The 16,511-nt window shown below is 46.0% G+C and overlaps 1 protein-coding gene and 1 long non-coding RNA gene across 40 annotated transcripts in view; both read left to right on the forward strand.

The window, feature by feature from the left end:
• Positions 1-8,142, forward strand: part of LOC123028690 — a 78,314-nt gene extending 70,172 nt beyond the window's left edge. For 10 of the 12 annotated variants that reach the window (XR_006415739.1, XR_006415743.1, XR_006415734.1 and 7 more), the window contains 3 exons: positions 713-840; positions 2,416-2,578; positions 5,601-5,951. This is a non-coding gene — a long non-coding RNA (uncharacterized LOC123028690). Of the gene's footprint in view, positions 1-712; positions 841-2,415; positions 2,579-5,600; positions 5,952-8,092 lie in introns of those variants that run through there. The other 2 variants (XR_006415736.1, XR_006415744.1) reach the window with 2 other exon arrangements.
• Positions 8,143-8,191: 49 nt separating this feature from the next.
• GALNT9 (polypeptide N-acetylgalactosaminyltransferase 9) overlaps positions 8,192-16,511 on the forward strand; it is a 236,812-nt gene continuing 228,492 nt past the window's right edge. For 23 of the 28 annotated variants that reach the window (XM_044440786.1, XM_044440801.1, XM_044440802.1 and 20 more), the window contains exons 1-2: positions 8,546-11,274; positions 15,768-16,005. The gene's annotated coding sequence lies outside the window, so the exon portion shown is untranslated. Of the gene's footprint in view, positions 8,245-8,545; positions 11,275-13,160; positions 13,237-15,767; positions 16,006-16,511 lie in introns of those variants that run through there. The other 5 variants (XM_044440803.1, XM_044440788.1, XM_044440799.1 and 2 more) reach the window with 5 other exon arrangements.

Here is a 16,511-nt window from a genome sequence, read left to right on the forward strand (position 1 = left end):
ACTCATCCTTGCAGTCAGAGGTTGATGGAGCAGTTATGCCTTTGGGCTGGAAATACAGGAGCTGTCTTCACAAAGTAGGTTAAGCTGTCACCCATTTGAATCTGAATGCTCTCTAGGATGATTCAGGGCCTCAAAAGCACATGGCTTCTACATTCCAATCCCAGCTTTGGGACCACTGATTCCTGCTTTTACTGGGGAGGGGTGAACAAAAACTGTTGGAGATCATTAGAATCCTCTGAATGTTACCTCCTGTCTGGTTCCCATTTGTAACTGCTACTTGGTCCTAACAAAAACTTTGGCAAATTGAGCAGTAATAGAATTGGAGATTTGTGCAAAGCTCCACACATTTTGGTACGTGTTTCCTCTGTGGACTAAAGTGGGGCTGATTTGGTCAATGAAAAATGTGTGCAGATCAAAACCTTTGCTCAAATCAGGCTGGGAGTGGGGAACAAGACAAATGCATAAACAGGAGGACTGGAGAGGAATCCTACACAGGGATGGGAAAACTAGGGATGCGTAGATTTGTTGAGGAACTCTGAACTCAGCTTCAGAATTCCCTTCATCTTGCTCCTTTCTGACCTCTTTTTCTGTTCAATGAAATGAAAAAGTGCACATTAAGAATGGGAAAAACATGCACACTTCTGCACTTTCCCCCCAAAAGCTCACACTTTCCTTCACTGACTAAAGCATGCCTTTTTAATATTTTTTCCAGATTTTCTTGTGCCTGTTACATCTGCTATGGCCCAGGCCCAAAGCTTTGACATTCACAAAGCAGGTTAAGTTCCTGTCCCATCTTTATCTGAGCCAGCTTGATAGTCTGGAAGATTCTCTGCTGGATGTGTAAGTCCTTTACAGGAAAACTTCATTGTATAGGGTGGGACAATGTTGGCACCAAACCCAAAGAAAGCAAAAATCAATGGGTTGAAATAAGAGGTGTTGATATGCCTGATAACAGAGGCTAGTAAAGATGGAGCAACTTAACGTTAAAGGACAGCCATCCATGAATGTTAAAGGATTTCTGTTCTTTTCAATTCAAGCTAAGGAAAAAGGGAGGGAGGGAGGGAGCAATGAAAGAAGGAAGGGAACTGTTGTCCATTGAGCTATTTGGAATACTGCAGCCGCTAGAATCGAGGGGACTTTTCACCCTGTACTTATAATGCATTTGCTCATTTGCGAACCCATTGAGTGTAAAGCATGCTTCACAACACGGATCAAACTCAGCCTCTCCCATCCATCAGGCATTGTTTCAATTTGGATGATTATAGAATTATCTTTGGGTTCAATAGTGGCAGGAGTCCTGGAGGGAATGCTCCACATGCAGGCACAAGACATTGGCCTTGCTCCCTTCCTCATCACCCATGAACCATAAAGGGAATATTCATGAAAGTTGAATCACTTTGAAATAGGGGTCAAGATGGGGCAGAAATCTCTTCTCTGCAGCAAAGGAAGAGTACTTATTATGGAGAGAACCAGGTCTTCATAGAACCCAGGACAGTGTCTATCTGATAAGGAGAGTTTTCATCCAAATGTATCCATAAGCCCTGGTGGGAAAGACCCAGAAACCCTTGCAAATCACTGACTTCCTGGTCACAGAAGTTAGGTTCTCAGTCTAGAGAAGTTTAATTCAATTGCTAGGATTCCCCTTTTCTTCGGAGTCTCTGCAAGCACGCAAGTCTGACTAAGAAGACCATTTGGAGATCATAAATAGTATTAAGACCATAAAAAGCCAAGGGCCTGTATTAAAGGTGTTGTACAATTTTATGGAAAGACGTGAAAACAGCAGTTTTACGAGACACCTTGTGCATGGAATTTTATTGCCTGCCATGCCAATCTAGACTTCCTTCATTCCTGTACCAGGAGCACACAGCCAAAGGACCGCATGCAAATGAACTCAGAGCCATTTCAGGATGAGTTGTGATGGCCCCATTGGCTTGCAGGAGGATTGCATTGCCTTAAGGCCCTACAACCCAGGTGTGGAACCCCCCTCAGCCCAAAGGCAGGACTCCATTTTTAGAGACACTCTAAAGTGTCACATGTAAGAGGTATGTGGGGTGGAAGGCAAAAAGGTGGCAAAGGAAAAGTATCCAAAATTACCCCAAATGTTGCATATTTTAGCTTATACAACTTGTTACTGTTAGTGGCAATAGCTCTGAAGGAACATTTTAGCCTTTCAGGGTATGGGACCAAATCTACAAAATCTGAAAGGGAATATGGTGAAGCCATGGGAAGGGGACATAGCCCAGGAAAATATTTAGAAAACAAGTACTTTGGACATGTACATGAACTAGGGAACGTCTCTGGTCAATATGAATGACTACAGTGTATACACTATTGCAAGGGGCCATTGCTCAGTATTTGAGCCCATGTGTGGTTCCTTGGATGTCATCTAGTTCATTTTTCTCTCTCCTTTCTCAGTGCAGGAATCTCGCAAGTCCTGCATCCTCAACAGATGACTACTGAAATACCCCCAGTAAAGGGAAGACCACCCTGTGCCAAAGTTGCTTGCCTCACTTTCAAATAACTCTAACCATCTTGGATCTGGGCAGCTCTGGAGCTTCATCTAGTGGCCCGAAATGAAGTGAGTATTATAGTAATTGTCATGATTGGACACAAACCTTGCTGGAGCTCTCAGCTTCCTGAGAAGCCACAGCGGAGAGATCTGGGGGAATAGCTGTATAAGAGCAAGCTCTTCCCTCCAGTGGTTGTCTCTGTAATGTGGGTCTGTGATGTGGGTCAACCCCTGCATCTTGCCTGGCCCTTGTTTCATCTGGTTCCTACCTTGCTGTTATCAATTCACAACACAGGTCTTCCTGCTTGCTGTTCTGTGTTCCATTTTCTGCATCCAGTTCCTGCCTTGCCTTGCTACTTTGCCTTGCTGGCTTTACCTTCTGCTGCTACCGCATCCCATCCAGATATCCATCTATGGAACCTCCTCCTTGCTCTGTTGTCTTCCTGGTTCTCAACCTTTGTCTTGCTCATGACCATATCCTTGGCTTGTTCTGATACACACCCTTGGTTCCAGACTTCTGCCTGTTTCTTGACTACTACTCTGCCTTTGGTTCAGGTACTGGACTTTGGGCTGTGTTTAGTCCCTGCCATGCTTTGGGTCCTCTGCATCTGTCATGACTCCTGCCCCCCTGGACCTGGACCTGGGCATAGCCTCTATGAGTTTCCAGTGGGTAGCTTTGTTGGTCTGTTGCCACAAAACTACCAGCATCCTGTGGCTATGGATGTATGGATTTTGGTAATCCCATTCCATCTGTGTTCATTAAATTGCCAGCCATCTTTAATTCTAGCATGTGCTCATTGACGGAATTGGATTTTTATTTTGAAAGAACGCAATCCTGCTTGTGCTCATTTGCATACACACTAATGCACACCTGTGCAAATGTCCTAGTTAGTGCTATGAGTATTAACTACTGCCGATTTGAGCAAGTGTTCAGGCGCATTAGCAATAGTGTGCTAATATGCAGTTGTGTTGATGAAACATCGTGCCACCTTGCAACCCCAATGAAAAAGTAGTCCACAGTTTCCATGCCGCTCAGGAGAAGGTGCACGGCAGAATCTGAATCTGAATGTACAGAAATCTGAATTCATTGTGGGCTTCTCTGACATCCTTACTTGTGGTACTTTAAGAGTAACACTTTCATTGTAGCTTTTGCGAATGCTGCCCCCGTCATCAGATGCAAAGGAATCCAGTGAAGTGGGCATTGTCCATGAAAGCTTATTTGAGAAGAAGTTTGCACAAGCGTGCACTAGCACTAATGCAGATGAGCACAAGTAGCATTACCCACTGTTTAAAAAAAATCCTACTGAGGTCCCTGACATTTCTCCCGATGTTAACTAACATCTGCGTCTTTGCCGCTTCCACCTGCTGGTTCCGGTCCTGCCTTCAAAGCAAAAGGCTGCTCTGCTTTCTGCATGGCAGGTGGCTAGTGGAAGATGGTTCCTCCCTGGTAATCCTGCTCCTCCTGCCTAAACTTACTCAGCTCCTCGTATGCATTCTTCATCGGACCTGCTTTCACTTTCATGCTCTCTGCTTCTCACATGGTGCCATTGTTACGAGCTACGGTTCCTCCCCTCCCACATCCCAAGCCACAGACCTTTCTTGCGAAAAGTCCTGTATTAAACAAAGCATTTTCCAGATGCACAAACACCTAGACTGAATCTCTGACCATGCACAGAGCAGTTGAGCCCAATCTAGTGTTTTCATCAGGGAACTCTCCTTATGTGTACATTTGGGCCCCATCCTTTTGGGAGTGACCTTTCGGAAATGAGCATGCCCCCTCTCTGCATGCCAGCCCTCTAATTGGGTACCCTTCTCCTGATGCCATGCCATGGGGCCAATAGCCATGCCTCGTCTGTCTCTGAGAAGCCCCCATGTTTCAAGCCCCTCCCGATAGCTGCACATCTGGGCTGTTCTCAGAGGAGCACCTGTGGAGTCTGGCCTTGAGATAAGCATCTCTGCTGCTCTCATCCCAACATCTGGAATTGGCCCAGATGTTCTTCTGAGGCCTCCCCTGCTCCTCCTCTTGGTCCAGATGAGCATGCCCTGGGAATGTGCGCCAACAGCAACTGCCCGTCTCATGCCCAATGGATACCCTCCGGAGAGAGCTGTATCTCGTGGTGCTTGGAAGCTCTTGCTGAACTGATGCAGAGCAGGAGAAGGCCTTCCCCATTTCTCCCATCATGCAGTTTCCCTGGATGGCCAGTTGTGGCTACCTGACTCCCCCAAATGCCCCCTTGAGCTCCCTGAGGTTTCTTTCCAGGTCTCACAGAGCAGCCAGTGTGGTTTTGCCGCACCAGATATGCGAAGACAGTTCCAGAGCTTTGCTTCCCACCTCAGAGTTTAGAGCATTGCCTCTGACCTCAGGGCTGGAAATCTGAAATACCCTATGCCCCCCCTCAGATAATGTCTGGGGGGCTCTAGAATTTGGCACCCCAAGCCAAGCCTCTTGTGTATTCAAGCAATCAACATTTTAATGCATAATATAAACAGAAAAAAAGAGCAGTGCAGCTTCTTTCCCACACAAACCTGCCCAGTAGCCACCCAAATAATCAAGATAATTTCATCTAGAATGATGAAGAATATCCTTCACCCACGTTGCAGTCAGATAATACATAACCGTTAAACCTCATTCTATTTTTTACCTCTAAATAGCTGCTCATAAGCAGGAATTGATCGAGGGAGTGGCTGAGGATCTGCAGTTTCTGGCTCTCTTGAAAATCGTCTTGCCAGAAAAAGTGGCTTCTGCTGCCGGTGGTGGCTTGTCCGTATTACCAAGAGCAGCTGCAGGATTAGAAAAGTGCATGAAAGGGTAACTGGCACAATTAGGGGTCTCAGGGGTCTGACTGCGAGGAGAGGTTAGGAAAATGAGTCTGGAATTCATTAGAAGGCAGGAGATTAAGCTCAGGCATGATTGAGATGTAACATCCTCAGGGCCTGAAGCATTGCGGATGGCATAAAAAGAGTTTGCAAGCACAAACTTTATCTGGAATGAAACAAACAGAGAAAGCCGCAGGGATGAGTTCAGCTGCTATTTTGATGTGAACACACCTGATTTTGGACCATTGTTGTTGTTATTTATGTATCTCCCTAGTTGCTAAAAGGGAAGGCCACTGAGTGACTGCTGATGCCTCCAAATGTACGTTTTTCTGAATCATCATATTAATGCATACAGAAATGCGTGTACAGGGGTAAGTAGCTACAAAAATCAGCCAGGCTGGCCAACGGGCTGTAGGCTACCTGTTCGCATCTCCAAAGAATGCAATTCCCTGTCTGGTCCAGGGGTAGAAAAATGCGACTAGTGTCCCTCTTTTCCTCCCTCACCAAACCCCACAAGTCATTGAAAATTGTGAAGTGGGTGGCAGATTCTTGTTGCAATGTGCCATCAAGTGATCTCTGACTTAGGATGGCCCCGTGAATTCATGCCCCCCAGCGTGTCCCGTCCTTGATAGCCCTGCTCAGCTGTTGCAAGCTGTGGCTTCCTTTATGGATCCATCTCCTGGTTGGTCTCCTCCTCCTCCTCCTCCTCCTCCTCCTCCTCCTCCTCTCCCCTTTGACTTGCCCTAGCATGATTTTCTCCCCCAGTGACACTTGCCTTCTCACGATGTGCCCAAAGTTGCAGCTGCAACACCACTTCTGGTCCATCTGTGGTGATTCTGCCAAGGGAAACTAGCCATGCTACCATGGTGATCAATGGCCAGGATGATGGGCTTCTGACCTGCAGGCCTAACCTGGAGTTTGCAGGGAGTTTCCCTAGTTTCCATAGCTTGTTTTAAAAATGCAATCCCACATGTTCTCTTGACTCCCATCAGACCAAGGCAGCAGCAACACAAGGTTGATAGAATAGAATTCACGGGGCTAAGTCGGGAAGATCCACTGGATTGTCACTTCCCCTATTGAATTTCTTGCACCAAGGAAGTGTCTGGGGGTACATTGGTGCACGAGAGTGGCACATTCTCTGTCCTTGATCTAGAAGAACAGTACCTGCTTCTGGAAAAGTACATCTCAACATGTACAGTCATAGCCATTTGGGACAAGAAGGTGGCTAGAAATGGAATCCCTAGGGAGATTCTGGGAAGGCTTTGCAGTTACACATGGTACAGCTGATCATTCTGCTTGAAAAGCAACAGACCAGCCGTTGACATGCATCAGAAGTGCCATGCCCTGCTGGGACAAAAGAAGCCATGTGCACACCCATTTGTCAGCTGGCTTTCCTGCTGCCAAATTCATTTCGAGGCATGCGGATGAGCTTGGAAACGGGCACGCCGTTGGCCAGGCACTCTTGGCTGGCAGCTTTCAATCATCATGCAAGTTTGGTAGAAACCAGCCCAAGAAGTGACAGCGTTTGCTCCTGCTGACCTCTGGCTTTCTCTTGTTCCTCTCCACTGGGCAGCATCTCACACACCTGGCAGGGCAATGCTGTGTTGACAGATGTCCTGACACGAGTTAAGGGAAGAACCTCGCTGAGCCTGGGATGCACTTAAAAGCAGGGCTGGGGAGAATTTTGAGCCATACTCTTGCAACAATTTATGCACTGAGATTCAATTCTCCTTCAAAATCTGCACCCCACCAAATTTTCTAACGGCACCCCATCAAAATCTGTATACAAAAGTGTATGCAATGGGGAAAGGACACACAAAAAGGCACAGATGTTTGAAAACAAGGTGAACAAAAGCATTGCATTAGGTACAGGGCTTGCAAAGAAATGTGGATCGCTGACCTGGCAACATTGCATACGAAGATGCATTGATTTGGAAAATTATGTGCAAACACGGAGTGCAAATTTCCGTGTGTGAGATTAGCCTTCTCTTTTCTTATCCCTTTCTCCCCCTCTCCCCCCTCCCCCACTTATCTCTGTTCCGTTTCTGTATCTCAAGAAATATACAAAACAAAAACGGAACTATCTGATGTGATGATCCACTGATGCAACCCATTTGCAATCAGTACGTGACTCGCCAGAGCCGTGGATGATGAGGCCAGAGGGCATTGAGTTTGCCCGTTCATTTTGGATTGGCTCAGGGTCAGCATCAGGGGTCCATACCTTAATATGGACCCATGAGAAGAGCTTCCAGGACTTGCTGGTCCTCTTCACCATCACAGCCTGCTTGGCAACCTGCCACTCACTCTGGTCCAGGCTGCAGTGGTGGTGAGGCATAAAAGCAAGAGACTCCAGGGTGTACTTGCCCCAGGCTCTTTGTCTGCCCAGCCAGCAACTGGTAGCAATGATGAGAGAGGACAAGGAGAAACCACAGATGGTTAGCGTGATGGTGGGAATAAGTGCAAGGTCAGTGTGAATTAGTGCAAGGTCCTGCACTAATTGGAGCATAGGAATGGGTGTCATAAGGACAGGTTAGGGGACAAGAGGCTGGAGAGCAGCACTTGTGAAAGGGACCTTGGGGTGCTGGTTGACTGCAGGCTGCACATGAGTCAGCAGTGTGATGCGGTGGCCAAGAGGGCGAACGCCACCCTTGGATGCATAGCTGGAAGCGTGACCACTAGATCAAGAGTGGTATCACTGCCACTCTATACAACTCTGGTGTGCCCCCAACTGGAGTGTTTTGTTCTTTTCTGGGCTACACATTACAGGAAGGATATAGCCAGGTTGGAGTCAGTGCAGCGCAGGGCCGCAAGGCTGGTGGCCGGTTTGCAGGGAAAGCCTCATGAGGCGAGACTGAGGAACTGGGTCTCTTCAGCCTGGAGAAGAGGAGATTCTGAGGGGATCTGTTGGCAACATACAGGTACGTGAGGGGATGTCACATGGAGGTGGGTAGAGACCTGTTCTCCCCTGCAGAGGAAGGCAGGACACACTCCAACAGAGCCAAGCTCAAGGAACCAAGGTTCAGTTTGGATGCCAGGAAGCACTTCCTGACAGTTAGGACCCCGAGGGTACGGAATGGGCTTCCACAGGAGGTGGTTGAAGCCCCATCGGTGAGGGTGTTCTAGGATAGGCTAGACATGCACATGGTAGGCATGTCATGAGTGGAGCCACCTAGAGCCGGGGGTCAGACTAGATGGCCCAGGAGGCCCTTCTGACTCACTCTGTTTCTATGTTTCAATGAGGAAGGGGGACCTGTGGAGGGCCTCTTGCTACAGGGCTCCAAGAAACCTGAAGCAGCTGTGTTCGAGCTCCTTTACTGTCATGATGGGCTGGCACGGCTTTCAGTCTGGTTTCCCTGTGAGGATTACGCTGTTGCCGCTTCCCATAAAAGCACCCCGTGGCTCAGTGTAAGCCCTCAATCAGATCTATAAAAGAGCCAGCCTTTAATGATAAAATATGATCCTTGGTTCTGCCCTGCGCCTGAGTTGGCAACATTGCACACTGGCGACTCTACGTCAGCGCCTTCCTCGTTACAAATCTCCACAACGAAGGGAGGTGACAGGACTCTGTGCTTTACATAGGAGACGCCCAGCCCGTAAATCCTGCCACATTAACCGCTGAGCTGTTTACTTCTGCATCCCCCTTTATTTATAGCCTTTCAGCAACGCGACCAGGGGAGACTGGAGGAGATGAAGGCAGAGCTGTTCATCCTCGGCGTCAGCTTATCCTAACATTTGGACACTGGGGAAAAAAAGCCTGAGCTGCTACTGCACAGTTCTCTCCTCTCTTTCTCCTCTCTCCTCTCATGAGTGCTGCAAGGAAGGTTCTACTCCGATATTGCCTGGAAAATTGGGGATGGGGTGAAAGAGGAGGAGTCTCCAGAAGTAGCTTCCTTGAGGTGGGAGAAGCAGGCGAGATCTGCAAAATTTGGAAGGGTGGGCAGTGGAGCCCTTTATTTCTTTGCTGAGTATTAGTTACTTTCATTGCTTTTTGCCTTTTGCTTTCCCCTCTTGCAAGGAATCCAAGGCAGCTAACATAGTGGCCTGCACTCAATTTTATGCTCACAACAATCCTGAGAGGGAAGTTTGGCTGCTAGGACCACGCAGCTCCTGCCGGTTGCTAGAAATCTTGCCAAGAAGGCAATTTGTTTTGTATAAATCACCTTATTTTCTTGTTCAGGGGGAAAATACATTTGTTTGCCGCATCCAATGGGCTGCCTATGTTTCAGTTTCACTTAGAGCTACTTACATCCCATCATACAGTCCAGGCGTTGTAATATTTCTTGATAGTAGAACTGTTTCAGGTGTTTGATTTGACCTTTTGGCATTTTTCCAGCTCAATGATCTTGTTTAGATATGAACTGTGCACAAGAGCCGAGAGCCTGTGGAATTCTAGCAACATGTTTCCCTATTTGTTTTCTCCACCCCATAGATAATTTTGTACATCTCTAGGGTGTGCCTCTTCTTAATGGCTTTTTTCCAGTCTGAACAGTCGCAGGTAATGTAATGTTTCTCTCATAGGAGGTGGAGGGCAATTGCCATCATCCCTCAGAACTGGTGATGTGGGCTAGGACAAGAAGCTGTTGCAGTCCAGCAATATCACATGCCCCCATCCCTGCGTTTAGCCGTAGCTGTCCAGAGATCTAGAACCCTGGCTTGATTTGCGTGCTTCTGTGGCCTGTTAAGACTTTAGGCAGTCATGCTTGAATTGGTGAGTGGGCAGGACAGGTGGGCAGACAAGACAAAAATACAGCCAGCCCTTCCCTGTTTTAAAAGAAGGCTTGTTTGCCTACTTTGCTCTGATGCAGCAAAGAAACTTCTCTTTTGCTGGTCCCTTTAGGAAAGTTACCCAAAAATAAAATAGAATAAAATAAAATAAAATAAAATACCCCTGCTGCATTGTATTTCTTAGAGCAATTAATTGCGATTTCACTGGTGGGCAATCTATTGCCTTGCTTTGGCATTGCCTCTCTCTCAGCCGCCTTGCATGCAGCCAGCTGTGTCACCAGAGCGAGAGACCATCTGGCGCATTGTAATTTGACCAGCACCTGTGCAGGGATGGAACGCCCACCAGTGATCCCATAGGCACCTTGAGGAGGGCAGGAGACAGGCAGTGCCACATAGCAGACAATGGCAGCTGCTGTGATGCATGGACCATTGTGCCAGGGAATGTGAGCCTCGTCATAACGACAGGCTGTAAGGCAGCCAAAATTCAGCTCCTGGATTTGGGTATGGCTGGGGTTCACCTCTCCTCTTTGCAGTTATTCATAGACCCATACACTTGGAAGGGGCCTAGCAGGCTCTGGGGTCCAACAGCCTCCTCAGCGCAGGACTCAAGTCTCCCATCCAGATTCCAACCAGGCCTGACCCTGCTTAGCTTCCAAGATGAGGCAGGAGTGGGCACCTAATCCTTTGTTAGCTCTGCTCGCATTCATGATTATTCAGATTTGCCAATAAATGCATTAATCGCAGAGGGACAATGCACACAGCTGGTGGGAACTGAAAATGCTGTGTGGTGGGCTTGTTTATACAGCTCTCAGCAGGATGGTTGTTTCCTGTCCTGTTACGCATCTCCACTTGCTAGGCAGTGGCTGCCTCCTTTTTCTTGCTGCCAAGGGCTTGCGAGACATGAAGAAAGAGTTGGGGTCTCCTTGAGGGCAGGGTCTTGAGGTTAACTCGGGGTGAGCAAGCCCTGCTTCTGCCCTTCAAGGACCAAGGGCAGAGGTGTTTATATTTGTGCTCCCTGTCTGTCTTTAATACTAAAGGATGTTTAGCCTCAGTGAATTCAGAGATTGAAAAGACCCAGCTCAGACTCAGTTGTGCTGAGCCTTATGCCTTGGAAGATGGGATTCCCCGTTCTCAAAGAAAATAGCAAACAAGCTGGACCGAAGTTTCCATTGGATTGCATTTCCCTCCATCCCTGAGCCTGGTCTATCATGCGACAGAGTCAGGTGAGCATGATGCAGCTGCATTCTGATATGATAAAACTGACCATCCACCAACGGGATGCCAGGAAACGACTATATTCTTAATTAGGGATGCATTATTTATGTTTGCACATCATGCTACATTCAGCATTCATAATTCTAAACATGGATGCGAATAGGAAAAGTTGTTTTCTGAAACTGAAAATTCTCTAACATGTGTTCATGTTCAAACCACGTGCAGAGGGCACAAATGAATATGGTACATGAGGTGTAGACATCTTGTTCACCAATCCATAAAACATAAAGCCATTTTTCAGGTGTCCTGGGATGTTCTGTGGATTCATAATGTGTCGTTTCCACTTTGTTCACACTGGAGAATGGACGGAAACCATTTGCTGCAAGTTTGTGTATGTACCTTATTTAAAGATAAAAGATTGCCCTCTTTTAAATCCTCAAACTCTGCCAAGTTAAAAAAAAATAAAACAAAAAAATTAACTATTTATCATTGAACACATGTGAAAATGACACAGAATAACCTGCTCCCTCGTCTTCCTTTAAACAAACATCTGACCAGCCTGAAATTGAATAGAGCGGTCCGGCTTGATTTGGAAGTGTTTTCTTTAGACTCATGGATGATTTTTGCACCATGATGGTGGTGGTGGTGGTGGTGGTAATGGTGATGATGATGATTTGCATTTCGTATTGCCTGATTGTCAAAGTTCTCTGGGTGCTTCACAAAAATTCCTAAAAAAAAAACAACACCCCCCCCCGAAAAAAACCCCACCATACAAAATTAGAAGCAGAACTGAAAACAATCTGAGCATCCAAACACAATTTCAGGATTAGCTGGAAACAGAATAGAAGGCTTCCAAATGTAGAGAATCAGGGCACCTTTCCAAAAGAAATGTTGCTGTAATGTCTCTCTCGATTATCATCTGGGGTAGATGAGGAGGAGAAGGCAGAGCAAGAAGATGTTGATCCCCTGGTTCTGAACAAATGACCGAAGTGTGGTTGAGAGACTAGAAGCTAGTGGATTCAACTGGGTTTGGAATTCCTTGAATCTGAATCGTGGATTCTGCACCTGGCTGTCTGTTTCCAAGGCCTGTGAATTACGTGAATTATTTCACTCTTTTTAGCTTGCTCTGGGGGATTATGATCCATGTTGTTCATCTCCAAATACACATTTGCTCAAGTGGGCATTAACTCATGTGCACTTGTGCAAATGCACATTTGCAAATGAATGACATTCTTGCAGAAAAGATCGAATCCTGCCAGTGAGCAGATGAGAGAATTAAAGCTGTTTGAAAACCCGTGAAACACAAACCGCATTGATTTAACTAAGCCTGCCCATCCCTTGATAAAACTATCAGGTGAATTGTGGGTCATTCAGATATTCCACTCTGTTCTGTGCACTTTGTCCAGGACTGGGTGCTACATTTTAAGAAGGCATATTGACAAAATAAAATATACTCAAAGAAGGTTCACTAGCAGGATGGTGAGACTTCTAGAAACCAAGTTTCAGGAAAAATAGTTGAAAGAACTAGGCCACAGGCTGTAGAAGAGAAAGTTTAAGATGGGGTAAGCAACTTGAGGCCATCCAAATATTTTGGCCTGCAACTCCCATTATGCTTCACCATTGGTGATGCTGATTTGGTAGGGCTAATGGGAATTCTGGACCAAAGCTTTTGGTTAGATGCAAGCTGCCCATCCTTGGTTTAAAGGGAGACCAGAGAACCAACTTCAAAATGCTGAAGGTGCATAAGATACAGCTGACTTGTCCTTTTCTGTATCAGAGGGACTGGAACTAGTGGGTTGAAATCACAAGGAAGCAGATATTTGGCTTGGGTTTAAAAGAGATATCCTTAACCATAATAGCTATTCTACAGAAGCATAGCCTTGGGAATCTCCTAGCTGACCATCTCTCAGGACTGCTGTACTTCAAGCTCCCTGCACTGAACAAGTGGGTTAGACTAGATGCCTTCTGAAGTATCCACTTACTCAAATATTGTACAGTTCTCTGTGTGAATGAAACTAAAATGTATCTCATACAGGATGGAGGAGAGTCATGTGCTTCAAAATAAGCAATATTGGAATGAGTTGTCAGTAAAAAGCAGTATAGATGTACAAAGCTCTATTCTTAAATCACACTGCATTACATAAGAGCATGAATTGTTCACCTCCATTTAATTGGCCATTTTTTTTCCTTAGCAGCAGTTTCATTGATCCTGTTATATTTTATTACTGTGGAAGAAGGCACCGTGAAAAGCTGGTGTCACAAAATATCGGCCAGTTTTCTTTGGCCTTGCAACAGTTCAGGGGAAAATCTTTATCAATTACTCCTGGGGACAGAACACTTTAACTCCAGATTATTATTTTCCTCTTTTCTTTAAGGAGCCCCTTTGCCTGCTATGTGTGCCAGGAACAGCAGTCTTTGGAGATGGAAGAATTGCCACGAAGGGGCTTGTGGGGCAACTGCAGCTCTTGTCTATCGGGCATAGAAAAAGCAGAGATGGGATTTAAATATCAAGAAGATGAAAACATGGCACATGAGGATTAAAGGGTTATTACAGCTGTAGCTAATCAGGGAAGCAACAATCACTACACTCTGTTGTGTGACATTCAGTGCTAAAAATAGGGAGGGGGAAAGGATGGTGTAAGCTCACCAGCGATTTTATGAGTTCTTGGCTGGATGCCGATTTAAGCTGGATCAGCTCCACCACATCCACTTCAACCCCAGCAACCCCAGATGCCAGCCAGGAGCACACGGGGTGAGCTGTGTGCACAGGGATCCCCAAAAGCTGGGTAGAGGAACTTCCTATGAGCAGAATGCTTTCTGTTGAGCGAGATCCTTTCCTGGATCCAGCCCTCTTTGTCTTTTGCCCCGCTGGTCACAGCTAAGGAAAACTGGCCTCCCCCTATGCCTTTACATGGTGTTTTCAGTGCTGTGCCTTCTCATTTCCATTTCACCTAGCAAGGTTTCAAACAGAAAGACACGGCACATGGTTAAAACCTACTAAGGTCATTGGACCTGCTGTGGACCTCCAAATTTTGTTGGGCTGTTGGACCCAAGGATCTGCAAATCAGTCAAAGACTAACTTGCTGAAGTTCTCCGAATTCCATGTTTGACCTCAGATTGTGTCCTTTTTTCCCATTCATATTTTCACTTGCATTTTCCCAAATGGAGGCATCAATTGTGCATACATCTTTGAAATGTATGCCTTCTTCTCTGATTGATCAAAGCTGTTGGTGTGCATTTTTCAAAAATATGCAAGCTTAGCAATCTAAGCTAGAGCACCTTTACCTACCCTTCCTGGCTGTAAGAAGGCCATGAATGTCTACTAGTCCTGAATTGGAGGCTATATGCCCTTCAGTATGAGTTGCCAGGGATCTTGTGTGTGTGTGTCTGTTGTACTTATGTCCTGCCTGTGATCTTCCCATGGGTTTGTGATTGGTAATTGTGGGAATATAATGCTGGACTAGATTGAACATGGCTCTTCTCACATGCTGAGGTGACAACAAAGGCCTATCTAGCTGGGTGTGCTTTTTTCCACACCAGTCAATCATATGGCTATGGAAAAACCACAACTTTCTCCCATCTTGATGAAGACCATCATCCTATGGATGCTAGACAGAGTCTAGAAGTACAGAAGATGTTTGGAGAGCCAGCTATGAGGTTGGAAAAGTACTCCAGCTGGGTAGTCAGCTCTCCGTGCTTGAAGTGCCCTCCTCAAAGCTCACAATGGAGCTGTGGGGAGATAGAGATGAGTGGGTTAAAGGGGGAGGAGGGCAGAAGAATTGCTGTGAAATAGGAGGAATCCTGGCAGCACCCTCACTGTCATTTCTGCACCCTCAGAGGTTGTGTCAGCTGTAGGAGCACAGGAGGAAATACTCTGAGTTCAGGCATACAGATTGGATGGTGCCCTAATGCGACACTCAGACTGAGGAGAGAGGATGCTAACAGATATCCACCCCCCCCCCCCAGTCCCTTGGAAACTTAAAATGATCTTGTATCTAGACATTTATAATGCTAATACTAATGCTAATACCAATAATACTAGCCTGATGATCTCAATGTGGGCATTTCATATAAAACCAAGATAAGACTGGCTCCTCCAAATTTCATGGTTTCTGATTAGAATTTTCAAACATTTCCTGGTCCTCCCTCAAGCGTGTATTTATTATTTATTATAATTATAATTGTTATTGCATTGCATTTGGAATTAGCTTTTGGGGTTGGGGGCTGCTATTAAATCCTCTGCCTCTCCAAGAACCTCGAACTCAATATCTGACTTCCTATGCTCAGCTTCAGTACATAATTTGCCTCCAATCTAAGGTGTTTGCTCTTCATAATAAGCTACACCACAATAATAACCAGGGAAAGGGCTTATGTTGCTGCTCACTGCATTGATCTCCATGAAATCCAATAAATGTGAGTTATCATGATAGTCTCCACGTCCACAGAGCCCCTAATACTTTCACTCTAATCTCCCCTGCTATGGATTTTGTGATTACTGCAGCTTTCTGGGCATGTTTGCGGGTACAAGAAACTATTCAGATTGGGTGAGCCCAATGCATTTGCTAAAGCAACTGTGGACAGTCTTCTAGCCTAAGCTAGATGCGTTGGATCAAGGAAGGTCAAGTTCCTGAAGAACAGAGCATCTAAGTTCTCAAAGCCACATGACTCTCTAGAGATGGGTGACACTGACAAATATCACCTGCTTCCTCCCAGCAATTTTCAGCACCTTGCTAACTCAGGTGAGTCTATATTGTATACCCTCCCAGTGGCCTTCTTCCAATCCCAAGCAAACAAATGAATTCCTTCTGGGGAGCTCTCTTGTCAACTGATGTCAATAATTGAATTGTTAATTGAAAAGAACTGAATAGTCAAACCCATCTTGGCCAATTGCTAGCTATGCAACAGAGTTTTCAATAAACTGACCTTTGGGTGTTATGGTGTGTGTGTGTGGGGGGGGGGCAACCTCCTTTTGTTTTTCTGGATTATCCATCCAAATGAAGCCAAATAGATGGTGTCCGTGCTGTGCCAGCCCCCCTCCCCACGTGCACACAGAGGAGCTTTAGTGCACAATTCTTCTTCTGTCATACTCAGCCTTTCTCCCCATCCCTGTTCCACTCTTTTTATCTTTCAAACAAAGCACCACAACGCGAATCAACGACATTTCATGGAGATTGCTCGGCTCATTCTGACATCTTTGTCTCAGTTGTTCCAAATGTCTCCCAAGCATTATGGTTCTTAATTTTTC

This window comes from Varanus komodoensis, unplaced genomic scaffold (genome assembly GCF_004798865.1).
Source record: "Varanus komodoensis strain SLA01 unplaced genomic scaffold, ASM479886v1 scaffold38, whole genome shotgun sequence".
Taxonomy (NCBI): Eukaryota; Metazoa; Chordata; class Lepidosauria; order Squamata; family Varanidae; genus Varanus; species Varanus komodoensis.